This window comes from Amphiura filiformis, chromosome 7 (assembly GCF_039555335.1).
Source record: "Amphiura filiformis chromosome 7, Afil_fr2py, whole genome shotgun sequence".
NCBI classification, from domain to species: Eukaryota; Metazoa; Echinodermata; class Ophiuroidea; order Amphilepidida; family Amphiuridae; genus Amphiura; species Amphiura filiformis.
In genome coordinates this window covers 27649340-27663836 of record NC_092634.1, presented here as the reverse complement: position 1 = coordinate 27663836, position 14497 = coordinate 27649340, and positions in this window count along the sequence as shown.

Genomic DNA, 14497 nt, shown 5'->3' with positions numbered 1-14497 from the left:
TCGTATGGGAGTTGCGCCCAATGCGATTCGAAAATTGAAAACAAAATTTCAGGTGACAGGAGAAGTGAAAAATCAGCCGACAGCACCTCGTGGACGTGTCAAGTCTGTTCGTCAGGACATGTCAATAGTGAATTTGGCTGAAACCAGCAACGGATCCGGATTTAAGAAACAGCATGCGCCGACGTTGTAATGCACTTGTTAACAGTGTAGGAGGACACATTCCCTACTGAACATCTAGGACTAGGACTCATATCTTCAAAAGTTGTGAGCCGATTGAAATAATTGTTTTGGTTTATTAAAGCTAACGGTTAAAGGTTTCTTTACATACCAAAATATATTTAATCAACTTTTCAGAAATAGGAGAAAAAAATTGCGCAATGAGGGGCCTCTTTTTTGGGACACCCTGTACAACTGGTCCATGGTATGATAGAAAGAGTCATCCATACCTAATCGGGCACTGATAGCGCTCTAGGACAACATTCAACGTGGTACCTAAGTGACATTTTTGTCACTTAGGTACACTTTTACAGAAGTGTTTTGTTTTTCTATTTGTTTACTTTTTATTTATCGAATTAAAATGTAATTAATTGCTTTTTTAGATTTACGAATTATTCGCCCGAAATGCATCGCACTAACCCCTTGTCTGCAGATCATAATAAAGATTCCCTGCAAAAATCAAAACTTTAGGTGCTGTAGTTTTGTCAAAATCCGAGATTTTGAATAAAACGATGGAACCAGCGTTTTATTATTACGATGGAAATATTAGTCGAACACGTATGCACAGTACGTACACGGCGTAAGGGATACACAAACACACACACCCCGAGGATCGTACCGTATTACAACCGCGGGAGTGACATGCATGGGCACTAGTAGTAAATTCCAATTTTATATGCCTAATACCTCACTTGTTCGGCTCAAAATTAAAAGGCGACATATCTGACAGTAAAAGCCAACATTTTATGGAAAATAAATACTAATTTATTTTACAGAAATGTTATAATATGGCTTTAAGGGAATACGAGGTATTGTTGGTCGATTTTCATTATATGAATCAATATATTATTGAAAAAAAACACTTTGGTGTTTTGCAAAAGTTCATCCTACAAATCATATACTTTGAAATCTTGCTTAATTTATTGTTGTTAATGAGTTATGTACGTTTTACAACAGTGTTATTGTTTCAGCCCTCTTTACAACATAACTCAAGAACCACAGGACCTACAAAAGTATATCTGTGATATTTGAATTCTTCTACACGCTCGCTATAAATTGAGCAATGTAATATTTGCTAAAGCTCACTACCATTCGCAAGATACTGTGAACTACATTTTTTTGCTGCTTCGACCAACAATATATCGTATAACCTTAAACACGTGTATCTAGCATTCACAACAATCAACAATATGAATGTTTAATAACGGCAAAAGCTCAACGAGAGACCTAGTTTTACTTATTATTGAGATTCCCTCAAATTTATTCTCTCCTCATATGTCACCCATTACCTACTGTTCTTGCATGGACATCTACCTCTTGCACAAAATATATATTGTAAAATTTTGGCACATATACATGGATACTTTGGTAGCACTAACCATCATGGCTGCAGACATAACTACAATTTGGAGATGCGAATATGTGACTGTGAAATTACAGGATATGAAACCTAGGCATGAAACACACGGGTGACACAGACGTTTAAACTGATAAGTCGAGACTCGTTCGTCACGAAGGCATCGAGTAAATGTATTTTTATCATTGACATTGTAGTTATAGTTGTAGTTATAGTTGTAATCACATTGTTATAATCATTTATAATTGTAGTTGGATTATAGTTGCATTTATAGTTGCAGTTAGAATTGTAGCTGGATTGAGAGTTATAATTAGAGAGTTATAGTTGAGTCTAGAGTTATAGTTGAGTTTATGGTTACTTTATAGTAGTTGTAGGTTTAGAGTTAGGGTTGAATATTTCACTTATGCTACATATGATCACAGAAGTAAGAAATCTTTCATGATGATCAGGTATTAAACCTAGTAAATTCAAAACCTAGGTCTATAGATTCAAATCTTCTTAGACTATACTCCAACATCAGAAACTCTTTTTTTCTGGAAGACCTGGGTAAATTACTTGAGGGCACAACAAAGGGGAATTAGTTTTATGGCCATATTAAATGTTTTCACTGTGGGAGACTATTAGCATGATTATTGTAGTTGTGAAAACAGACCCTGGAAATAAATTCCAGGATCTGTGCTGTGACTTGGTATAGATCTGATCACCTACCATGCCTATACTGCTAAAATAGTCATGATAGTGGGTGGGTGTAACAATGCGGTACTTAAAAACAATTGTGCCATTTAGTACCATTTAGCATAACATAATTAGTGCAAATTGCACTCTATTAGTTTAATTAGTATTCAGTGGTGTAGTTCAGGGGTTGTGGTGCCCAGGGGCCAATGATACATAATGGTGGAAAATGGTGCCCCTTTTTTGCATCAGCCCCCCCCCCCTTACAAGTGTTTGTGAACGGTCCCTAAATAGTTTATTTGCGAGCATAGCAAGCATGACATTTTGCACACATTTCTGTACTGCCCGGGGTACTGCCCCCTCTTTTAAAGAGCCAAATCCCACAGCTCATAATTAGTGCACAGTCCAAAATGAGGGGTGTTTGGGTGATGGAGCCAAAAGTAAAACCACTGACAGGCCTGTACATAGAACCCTATTTATTTTCACCTTCAAAAGACAGCGTATAAACTCTTCTACAGGAGTGGGAGAATTAAGAAGGGGCCAAGAGGAGCTAAGAGGTAAAAAATTTCCAAATCTTCCTGCTGACCCTCTACTAAAATATTGTTGATATTCACTGAGAAATTTTGGGTCAAAATTAGAATGTTTAAAAATGGTGGTCTAACCAGGACAAAAGAAGATACTTTTGGTCAATTTTGTCCCAGTATTTTGAGCCGAGGCAATATCGACCAGCCCCCGGGGGGGGGGGGCATCAAACAATTTTGGTGGGTATGCTCCCCCCGAAATTTTGAGGTGGTGGGTCTTTGGGAGCTGACTGTGTACCGATAAAAGGGGGTCTTTTGGAGCTGCGAACAAGTAAAACAGGGACTTTTGGAGCTGCAAACAGTCCAAATCAAGGGTCTATCTTGGCTTTCTGGTTGAAAAATCGCCTGAAAAAAACCTTTCAGAGCTGAAATTATCAAAATCAAGGGTCTTTCGGAGTTCTATATTTTGGTCAAATATAGGGGGTCTTTCTCTCCGGGGAGCATACCCGTGGTCATTTGTGATGAGTCCCCCCGGACCAGCCTCTCCCACCCCCCATTACTGCTGATGCTGGTATGCCTCTGCTCTTCTGGGTCTTTGAATTGATTAAGGATCATGCTATATAAATTAATTAAGTCATGAAGTGACATGAGCTATCTATAAATTGCATAATGGGTTGCTGTTTTGGCCATGATTTGACCACCCAGAGGCTTTCATTTCCTGCTTAACATCATCAACACATTGACCCCTCACTGTGTGTCTCAACACCAAGCATGAAGTTATAGAACCCCCAGGACCCCAGTTTAGTATCTTTGTTTACCTTGACAAAAAGGACTCATGTAACATTTCACAGTGAACCCAGGAAGGGCTTCATCATATTGAAAAAAATGCAGAATTATGAACAATGCCAAAGGGATTGAGGCTAATTGTTATAATTGGTTGGTTAGACCTGTATACATGGCATACAGGTATCAAAGGACACCATTTCATCAGTTGCCGTCCTGTAGTAAGAGCTAGTAAGGATCTTCACATTTACATCAAGATACTAGTAATAGTATATGGCGACGACACAAGTGGACAAATTACAAAATTCAGTGCCCAATTTGTGCCTTCTGAAGCGCGGGATTCTATTTGTGGACAACCTTCCAAGATTCAGTGCCTGATTGGTGACTTTTGAAGTGTGAGATTCTATATGTGGGTTTTGAAATTGGGGTGTTGTATGGACCATCCCCCTGCCAAAATATTGGGAGACACCCCCCCTGATCTACGCCTATGATTGATTGACATACACGACCAACATGCTGATGGAGAAGGATATTTTGCCCTGTACAATCCAGGATTTTTGTCTCATTTCTTTGGTCTTTCCCAAAATTCTGCAACAATTAATGGCGTTTCGACCCCATATGACCACAAAATGACAATAAGTTGTTTTTTTCCACCAAATTTCACAATCTATATTACCAGGATGTATTGATGTATTGTGAGTTGTGACTTACCATTTCAACAAGGGATTCGAATAGAGGGTACAGCAATGCATTATGGGAAGGCATTCCGCTACAGAGTACGGAATGCATTTATGGAAGGCATTTGACTACCGGTATAGCATAGTATCAACAATGCATTATGGGAAGCTATGGCATAATTTCATCAATACTTTGTATGGGAATATAAGGTACAGGTGATGCATTCTGGGAAGAATACATAGTGTACATGTATTTAACTTGACAATAACATGGTTTTAAAAATGCATTATGGGCAAGAGTTCTAACAATGCATTATGGGAAAGCATTCCAATACAATCTACAGCAATGCATTATGGGAAGACATGGGTATAGATTAGTACAGAGTATGGGTATAGCCACAGAGGAGTAAGATAATTGGTATAGCATATACTTTCAACAATGCATTATGGGAAACTATATCATAGTTTCAACAATACATTATGGGAAGCTATGGCATAATTTCATCAATACTTTGTATGGGAATATAAGGTACAGGTGATGCATTCTGGGAAGAATACATAGTGTACATGTATTTAACATGACAATAACATGGTTTTAAAAATGCATTATGGGCAAGAGTTCCAACAATGCATTATGGGAAAGCATTCCAGTACAGGGTACGGAATGCATTATGGAAGGCATTTGACTACAGGTATAGCATAGTATCAACAATGCATTATGGAAAGCTATGGCATTTCATCAATGCTTTGTATGGGAATATAAGGTAGGCCTACAGCTGATGCATGTAGGCCTATTTAACATGACAATAACATGATTTTAAAAATGCATTATGGGCAAGAATTCCAACAATGCATTATGGGAAAGCATTACAATACAATCTACAGCAATACATTATGGGAAGACATTCCGCTACAGAGTATAGGTATAGCATATAGTTTCAACAATGCATTATGGGAAGCTATGGCATAATTTCAACAATGGTACAGTGAACGTCTTTATATACTCGATCTAGCCAACTATAAACTCAACTGTAATTCCAACTACAACTATAAACTCAACTATAATTCCAACTACAACTATAAACTCAACTTTAATTACAACTACAACTATAAACTCAACTATAATTCCAACTATAACTACAACTACAACTATAACTACAACTATAAACTACAACTACAACTATAAACTATAAAATTTTAACACTCTCCTCGGCACCACGTCCAGTACTTTTAGGGTTACCCAGCAAACACAAAACGTTTTCGACATCATTCGCAAAAGGTTATAAAAGGTTGTCAGAAAACGTTTAAATGTCGGGTTATATAAAGGGTATATTATAAACGTTTTCATAACCTTAAAGACATTTTTTGATAATCTACTGCACAGCAAATAAAATTTTTTTACAGAAAACGTTTATATGTCGGGTTATATAAAGGGTATAAACACGTTTTAATAACATTCCAAAAACATTCTTGAAAACTTGATACAAAACATTCTAAACAGAATGTTATTTTGGGGTTGAAAAAATATATTTTTCGAAAATGTTTGCCCAAAATATTTTCAATAACGTTTTAAAAACGTTTTCATGACCTTTATATAACCCGACATTTTAATGTTATTAAAAGGTTTTGAAAAAAACATTTTAAGAACATTTCTGTGTTTGCTGGGTTCAAATATTTTAATATAATGTTATTTAAGTATTGACACAATATTTGGCAAAAATGTTTGCAAAAATGATTTACAATATAACATTTTTGAAAACATTTAAAAATATTGTTGTACTGTATTTTTCATACAAAACGTTTTAAAACGTTATCATGACCTTTATATAACCCGACATTTTAATGTTATTAAAACGTTTTAACCTAAACCAAAAGCCAAAATATAACTTATTTAAAACGTTTTAAAAACGTTTTTGCGTTTGCTGGGTAGGTAGTAGGTGATACTATGAGGTCTTAGTGGCAGTGTGTGGGAGGTGGCAACAATCGCCCTAAATTGTCAAAAAATGGCTGAGAACATTTGTCGAAAGGTTTTCCCTGTCCCCTACACCAGATTGATGCCCATGGCCATAGTGGCAACATTTCAGATTGTCTGTCGGACGGGCTGGTTAGGAATATAGCACGTTCGATGACAAAGTATAGCCCATCTCGGGTATTTTTATTTATAAAATTCGGCCGAAGCCAGGCTAAGCCAGGCTAATCCCAATAGTGCTCGGATGCTACTAAATTCAAGGAATGCCATCCGGATATGACGGGACAGGGATATGGAAAGAGGTCCGATTTTAGATGCAAGAGCACCCGGAGAAAACCTGCGAGGACGAGCATGGATCGGCAACCAAACTCACATGCGGCACCGCGGGGAATTGAACCCCTGCCACAGCGATGAGAAGCGAGTGAGAAGACAACTACACTAACCTGCTTTCCCATCCTGCTAAGTGATCAGCTTTGCAGGTCACTTCGACGTTACCCTCAACTGCTTGGTCGTTTGCGTGTGAAGGCGATCGACTTCCGTAATAATGTGATTATTGTGGTGTATTGGAGGAGCGAAATGAAACAAAAGAAACGACAAGGATAATGATGTTAAGAAAATAATCGAATATCGCTTTATATTACAGATTAGTATAAAGCAAAATTGTTTTTTTAATTTTGTTGTTATTTTTGTTGTTAATACCTGTGACTTGAACAGTTGAATGAAAGCGGACAATATCCGGTAGTCTTATGAAAAAATGTCTCTACAAAATGGGAAAAATATAACATTATTGTTGATGTACATACACTTTACAACCCCTATTTCGTATTCAAAGCATTGCTCTTGTTTATGCTAGTTACTACTCAGATTTTGCAACATTAACTTGTCACTTAAATGTTCATGCACTAAAAAGCACTACAGAGGCAGAAAGCACTTAGACATACTGCATTTAGACATACTGCATTTTTTCGACAAATATTGATCATGTTATGTCTTAAGCCACTACAAATGGGACACATTTGATGAATAAAACATGCCCACAGATTTAAAAGAACGTAGTCCTTGTCATAATTAAAACTTTTACTTAAACTATTTTGAAATAAATAACCCATAATGTTGGTTCACCTGAACCATGACAAGAAAGGCAATGACAACCTGAGAATGCGGACTGGTGGGTACATCTTGACCCCAAACAGAACAAGTTTGTATTGCTTAGTGGATCAAGGTCGGCCGATGTCATCCAGGGGTCATCTGAGGTCAAAACTGTCGTATGGACACAAAACTTGATGGATACAGTTAAGATCTGAGGTTAAATTAGTAAAAACTGTCGTATGGGCATACAACTTGGTGGGTACACTCACCATCAGCCACGTACTCGCGACAGCTGAGAACCGCCAAATATGGGTAACCGCCTAGTAGGCCTACGTATAATATAACACGTGGCGTAGTTTGCAATTAGACTAAATACAAGTACATACGACAAGAATACGCCTATTAACATCATGAAGCATAGTTCCCGACTTGAAGCATTAATTAAGGGATGATTGTTATTCAGTGTATAATGCGCAAAGTACTGCGAATGCGCAGTCCCATACATCACATTGAATGGAGACAATCGCGACTGCTCATGGATCACCCCCATTCGGTACACGTTCTTATGATTTTGATACGTTATCCTTGCGTAGAATGACAGTTTCTTTTACAAAACAGCAATCAATTAAAGATTGTGTGACCCTTTAAGAGCACATCATAATATATATGTAATGACAGTAGTGCTATCTTAAAGTCTATATTAGAAGGCTTGCGTATTATCAATTACAACAAATTACTTTCGATACTAAGGTTTGAGCATTATTGGTTATTATTGAATTGAAAGAGCTGTATGGTGACCTTCCAATGTTATCAGACAAGATCAGGGAAAGAAGGACACGGTTTGCTGGCCACTGCTTTAGAAGCAAGACAGAGTCTGTATCTAAACTGGTGCTTTAGATTCCAAAGCAAGGGAGAAGAAAACAAAGAAGGCCTGCCCTAATTATGTCGACATTCTAAAACAAGACACCGGACTTGAAACTACTGACATGACAACAGCAATTTAAAGGGTGGTGCAATAATTATGTGTACCCCGGGGGTGAATTATAGGGGGGCAAGCATTTTTGGCAGGTCGAAAGGGGGGGTCAAGTGATTTTGGCAGGTCGAAAGGGGGGCAAGCAATTTTGGCACAGATATTTTGGGCACCGTTTCTATATTACGCCCTAAAAGGCGTAGGAAAACATTACGAACACGTTCAAATATGCAAAATTTCCTGCTCGCTGCGCTCGCATTATATGTTAAGACAATTTAAGGTTTTAAATTCGGGTTCCCCAAAATCTTGCATGTGAAAGGGGGGGCAAAGATTTTTGGCACGTCAAAGGGGGGCAAAGGTTTTTGGCACGTCGAAAGGGGGGGCAAAGGTTTTTGGCACGGCCAAAGGGGGGCAAGCGATTTTGGCAGACCATTTTGAGAATTCACCCCCGGGGGTACACATAATTATTGCACCACCCCTAAGACAGGAAGATATGGAGGGCCATTACAGTTCGAGGACACCTCTCGAAATAATTAAGTATAAGTAATTGAAAAAACTGCGATAAATTGAGAGTTTCAATGGGTTTGCTGTCAGAGAAGTATAAAACTGTCAAACTTTTGTCAGGATTAGATCTGAATTTCTTCTATACGGAATTCCGCATGTAGACCACCTCTTGAACCATTGATGAAGTAGATTGTGTCTTATTTACTTAAAAGATAGTAGTTCTGAAAAGAGCTGTTGTAGCTGCACCGTTTCCTACTGAAGATTCAGTGGTTCTGAAAAGAGCCGTTCAAGCGGACTGCCTATTGTCCGCAAAGGTCCGTATGCACGAAACAAGTTAGACCAGGTATAACTTTTGGATATTAGACTTAGAGCATGTAGGGAGGGATTCCTTTAATATTTTCCTTTTCTCCGTAACTTCTAACAAAGTCCAAAAATTAAGCCGTATGCATTAAATTTTATGCTACATGTATTTCCTTCAATGAAAGACTAATCGCCATAGTTAGACCAGGACTAAAGTTATAACTTGTCTTACTTGTTTGTGCATACGGACCTAAAAGGTTTTTTTTAAACAAATCCTTGCTTTCGCCTGACTGTGTAGTTTCCTCTTTTTCTTGATTAAACATCTTGCTACGAATAAGTTACATTGTAGTCGAAACAATGGCTTATGTATCTACGCATTATTAATCGTATAAACAAAGTTCAGCCCACTAGTACATACTTAAGAGTTAGACATTAAACAAGATTTTAGTATTTTCCTGAAAGGCATAACAGGTAAAGAATAAAGGCAAAGCACGTGCTATGTTCAGGAGAATATTACTTCTCAAATTCATTGTAATAGCTTTTGTAGCTTTATGGCTTTTCTAGAGACTGCACAAAAAGTAACGCAGCTGTTATAAATACGTCTATAGCGTCAGAACTTATTACTGTATTCACACTATTTCAACATAGAAAGATGGATGATTTATTTATGCGCATTTTGATACCCCATTTGTCCAATTTTGTTCAATATTAACAACACAGCAGTGTTTTAAAGAAAAATGCCCGAATTCAAACGTTGCCGCTATTTGTATTGATTTGAAGTCAGCGCGAGGATAAATGGAGTGTTTTACGTGTCATACTACTTGTGTAATAACCATTGATAGTTGTAAACTTTTAAATTCGGGGAATTTTCTTTACAAGTACTACTGTGTTGTTAATATTGAACGAAATTTGACAAATGGGGTATCAGAATGCCTGTAAATAAACCATCCTTCTCTCTATGTTGAAATATTGTGAAAAACATTACTTCTGAAGCTATTAATATGCGTATTTATAACAGCTTCGTTACTGTTTGTGCATTATATCAAAAAGTGGCATTGAAAAGTGAGATTTGTCTTTATTGACTTAAGGGGTGTTTTGGAATGGCAGGTGAGTCAGGGGTCAAAAACAAAATTGTTACCTTTTTGACCTCAGCACATGTGTATGTATGATGTGCCATACAAAAATTAACAAAACAATACCTTAAAGTATCATTTTTTGTTGCCATAAACAGTATATTTTACAAGCTGCAACTATTTGTACCGGGGGCGTGTCTGTTGTCATGTCGTTAACAGACGGTCAGACCTTGAATAATATATATTTAGGCTTTAGATTACGCATTGCTTAAAGCAATTATAGTAGCCTTGGCCCAAGACTTTGGGTCTATAAGTCACAGGAAAGCACACAATATAGGCCTATTCAACAATTGCTTTATATGCCCCCCCCCCCCACGTTGTGTTGTCTCATATCCCTGGTCAAATCCAGCTTGCAATAAATATAGGTCTAAATGTGCTGATATTACCTCATGGTGGTTTCTTTAGTGTTTACATGTAAATGGCTAGCATTGCACCTGGCACTACTTTCCATACTGTTAGATTACATACTTAGGACCAAAAATAGTGTGCTCACAAGTTTTAGGAAACTGACCAAATCATAGATCCAAACTCAATATCCTACAATTATTGGTCTTACATGCTGTGGCACCAAAATAGTGCCCTCGTAAGTTATACCTTTTATATCTTGTTTGGAAGATTTTGAACTTAATACTTTTGGTATATAGGCCTACATGAATTTTCATTTTTGATGATTCATTGACGCTACTTCATAAAGTAGGCCTACTATGTTAACTGTAAAGTAGAGCCTATGTTAAATACAAAATAATAGGCCTATGATATCTTGATACTGATAATGTCGCACACCCATTATAACTTTAGTAATTTAGGTATAGGCCTATTATAATACAGTCTACATGAATTTTCACTGAAAATGAATTTTACTGTTCTAACCATGTCAAAAGACTTGGTCAAGTCTAAAGCAATATAGGGTATACAATACAATGTCACTCATGGCACAGTCAATCTCATCATATTCATTGAAATAAAATTTTGACAGTCGTATAAGGTACCACGGGCCAATCGCATGATAATACAGATAAAAACAGGTGATAGGTATGAATGGTTTTGGAATCGAACTACACACCTGTTCTCTGTCACCTTAAAACTATTCCATGTCTATCCCTGAATGAACCAACCGTAACGGTATAACAATTGCTGAGTTCCAGCCCAAAGAAATTGATACATTTGGACACACCTCAGTGATCCGAATACATTAATGTTCAATTTTGTGGAATATAGTATTGGCGAGTTGTGATTTACTTTGCAGAGTTTTTAAACTACGTTTTAAAAATAAAATACGGCGGTATTATGTGTGTGCTAGCATGTACATATAGTGTGGCGTATAGGGCCTATAAATGGTGATGGGTGTGTATGGGCGCGGGCGCTTGTTGTAGGGTGCCCTTATCTGTATGATGTACCCTTTGTGATATAGCACAGGGTCTGTGAGAAGTGGATGCCTTACATTTTGTTTCTTGTTACCTAGCTGGGGGGTTTACACCCCCCAGCTAGGTATTGTAATCGTTCGGGTTCTTCCGCTGGCAACAAACCACTGTAATCTTCCCGTTTTCTTCCGCTGGCAACTAAGTGAAATTGCACATGTTTTTGTACTTTATGCACCAAACCCTCTATCTTTTTAACCAAATATCCCACAGAGTTGTGCGATATGTCAAACTTTTCCTCTGGTCATAAGGAACAAAAAAGTCAGTGGTCACATCTCTGTAGGATCATTGGTTAATGAGATATAGTCACTTTTTTGTACTTTATGCACCAAACCCTCTATCTTTTTAACCAAATATCCCACAGAGTCGTGCGATATGTCAAACTTTTCCTCTGGTCATAAAGAACGAAAAAGTCAGTGGTCACATCGCTGTAGGATCATTGGTTAATGAGATATAGTCACTTTTTTGTACTTTGTGTACTTAACCCTCTATCTTTTTAACCAAATATCCCACAGAGTTGTGCGATATGTCAAACTTTTCCTCTGGTCATAAGGAACAAAAAGTCAGTGGTCACATCTCTGTAGGATCATTGGTTAATGAGATATAGTCACTTTTTGTACTTTGTGTACTTACCCCTCTATCTTTTAACCAAATATCCCACAGAGTCGTGCGATATGTCAAACTTTTCCTCTGGTCATAAAGAACGAAAAAAGTCAGTGGTCACATCTCTGTAGGATCATTGGTTAATGAGATATAGTGACTTTTGTACTTTGTGTACTTAACCCTCTATCTTTTTAACCAAATATTCCACAGAGTTGTGCGATATGTCAAACTTTTCCTCTGGTCATAAGGAACAAAACAGTCAGTGGTCACATCTCTGTAGGATCATTGGTTAATGAGATATAGTCACTTTTTTGTACTTTATGCACCAAACCCTCTATCTTTTTATCCAAATATCCCACAGAGTCGTGCGATATGTCAAACTTTTCCTCTGGTCATAAAGAACAAAAAAAAATACCTGTGATAAATTTATCTGTACAAATTGTCGCACTCCGAGTGACATATGGTATATTTGCAACCCTACTGTGGATTTGCAATTGACCTGGGGAACATATTGGAACATTTTGCACGGGTCAGCTCAAAAGACATTACTAAGTTCTGGGGCCAAATCTTAGAATTGCGTTATCTGGACATCTGTAAGAGGTACAGGGCTCAAACTCGGTGACAACTCATGACCAGGGGTGAATTATGGAACATCTTGCAGGGGTCTGGTCAAAGGTCATCTGGGTCAAATCTTAGAATTGCATTTTCTGGACATCTGTGAGGAGTACAGGACTCAAAACTCGGTGACAACAAACCTCATGACAGGGGAACATTTTTGGAACATTTTGCAGGGGTCAGATACCTCCACAACACCAACATGCCCCAGCTAGGTTTGTGGTCTATGACCACCATTTGCCTCTAGTTATTTTTAAGTTAAGATTTAGGCCATATTGGTAAATTACAGAGTGTATGTTCCTTAAAAACATCATCAATAAAACAATAACAAAGACGTATAGCAGAAGCAGTTTCACCTTCATTTATTTCCACATGATAATTATGCATATTGACATTTAACGTCATAATGTAAAATTCCTTTTAAATTTTAATATTGACCATAAATTACCAAAAATGATGAAATAATATACGTAATAACTATCACGAAAGGTTTCTGTCCATTTAAAGTCAAAAAATGGCTGCTGAGCATGTGTAAGAATAATACAATGTCCAAAAATTAGGTTGGGAAATATTGTACAAATATCACGTTAAACGTCATCTATTATGCCTTCCGAATAATGTACATTTTCTTAATTTTTGCCTTTGCCTTGTGGCATTACTTTCGTGGAGTGATTGAGGTTAACTGTTTGAGTGAATAAAACATTCATAAAAATTCAAGACAGTGCTAGTAAGTTATGGATGAATAATTTGCCTTGAGTCTTTGTAGGTGGAAGGGGGGTCACAAAATTTTCGACCCAAGATGGGGGGGGGGGTCGTAAAATTTTTTTGCCCGCGATATATAGGGGGGGTCATAAAAATTGACTCCGCTCACCGACTTATTTGGGATCCCCCTTCCGAAGAAAATGCCAGTCCCCTAAAACACACACATGTGTACCTCACATACCCCGTAGCACCCACATCAACAAATCCACAGTCCATCGACAAACACACTCCTATCCCCAAATACCCCCCACTCTGCTCTAACTCTACTAATAACTCGTCACTAAAAACTCACAAAATAATTATACATGATGAAATACGGAATTGTACTGTCGTTTTAAACTAGCATCTCTGTCCTTCTCACTTGCTGATTTAGATCACGCGGTTTATACTTGAATAGATCTTCAAAGCGATACACGCTTTCCCATTGTTCCTTGGCACATATCACAATAACTGTATAGAAAACGACGGTCCCGAGCGATGATTCGCTGTGTCAGTCGCAATGCTATAAGCAAAATCGTTGAATACGAAAAAATCCTTTTTTTTAGGATCACCACCAGATACTAAGTTCAGTCACATTAAGCGTACATCGACAACCTACAATGAGAACCCTTGAAATGATGAAATTGAGATTAAATAACTTGTTATACTGACAGTTGGTGCTATTTACGAAGTATTGCGAGGAACCTTTGCCAGCAAAATATGGAATATATCTAACAGAAGATACAAATCGGAAATATTATTGTAACCACAGTGCAAGGCTTGTGTTGGGCTTCTTACGTGTCCAATTTTGTGAGGAGAAGTTGAAAAGGTAAGGTTTAATTAATAAATTCATGCTCAAAATTTCCGTTACGCGAATTCTGTAGATATGACATATATCAACAGAACTCGCCACTTAACTGAAAGATTTG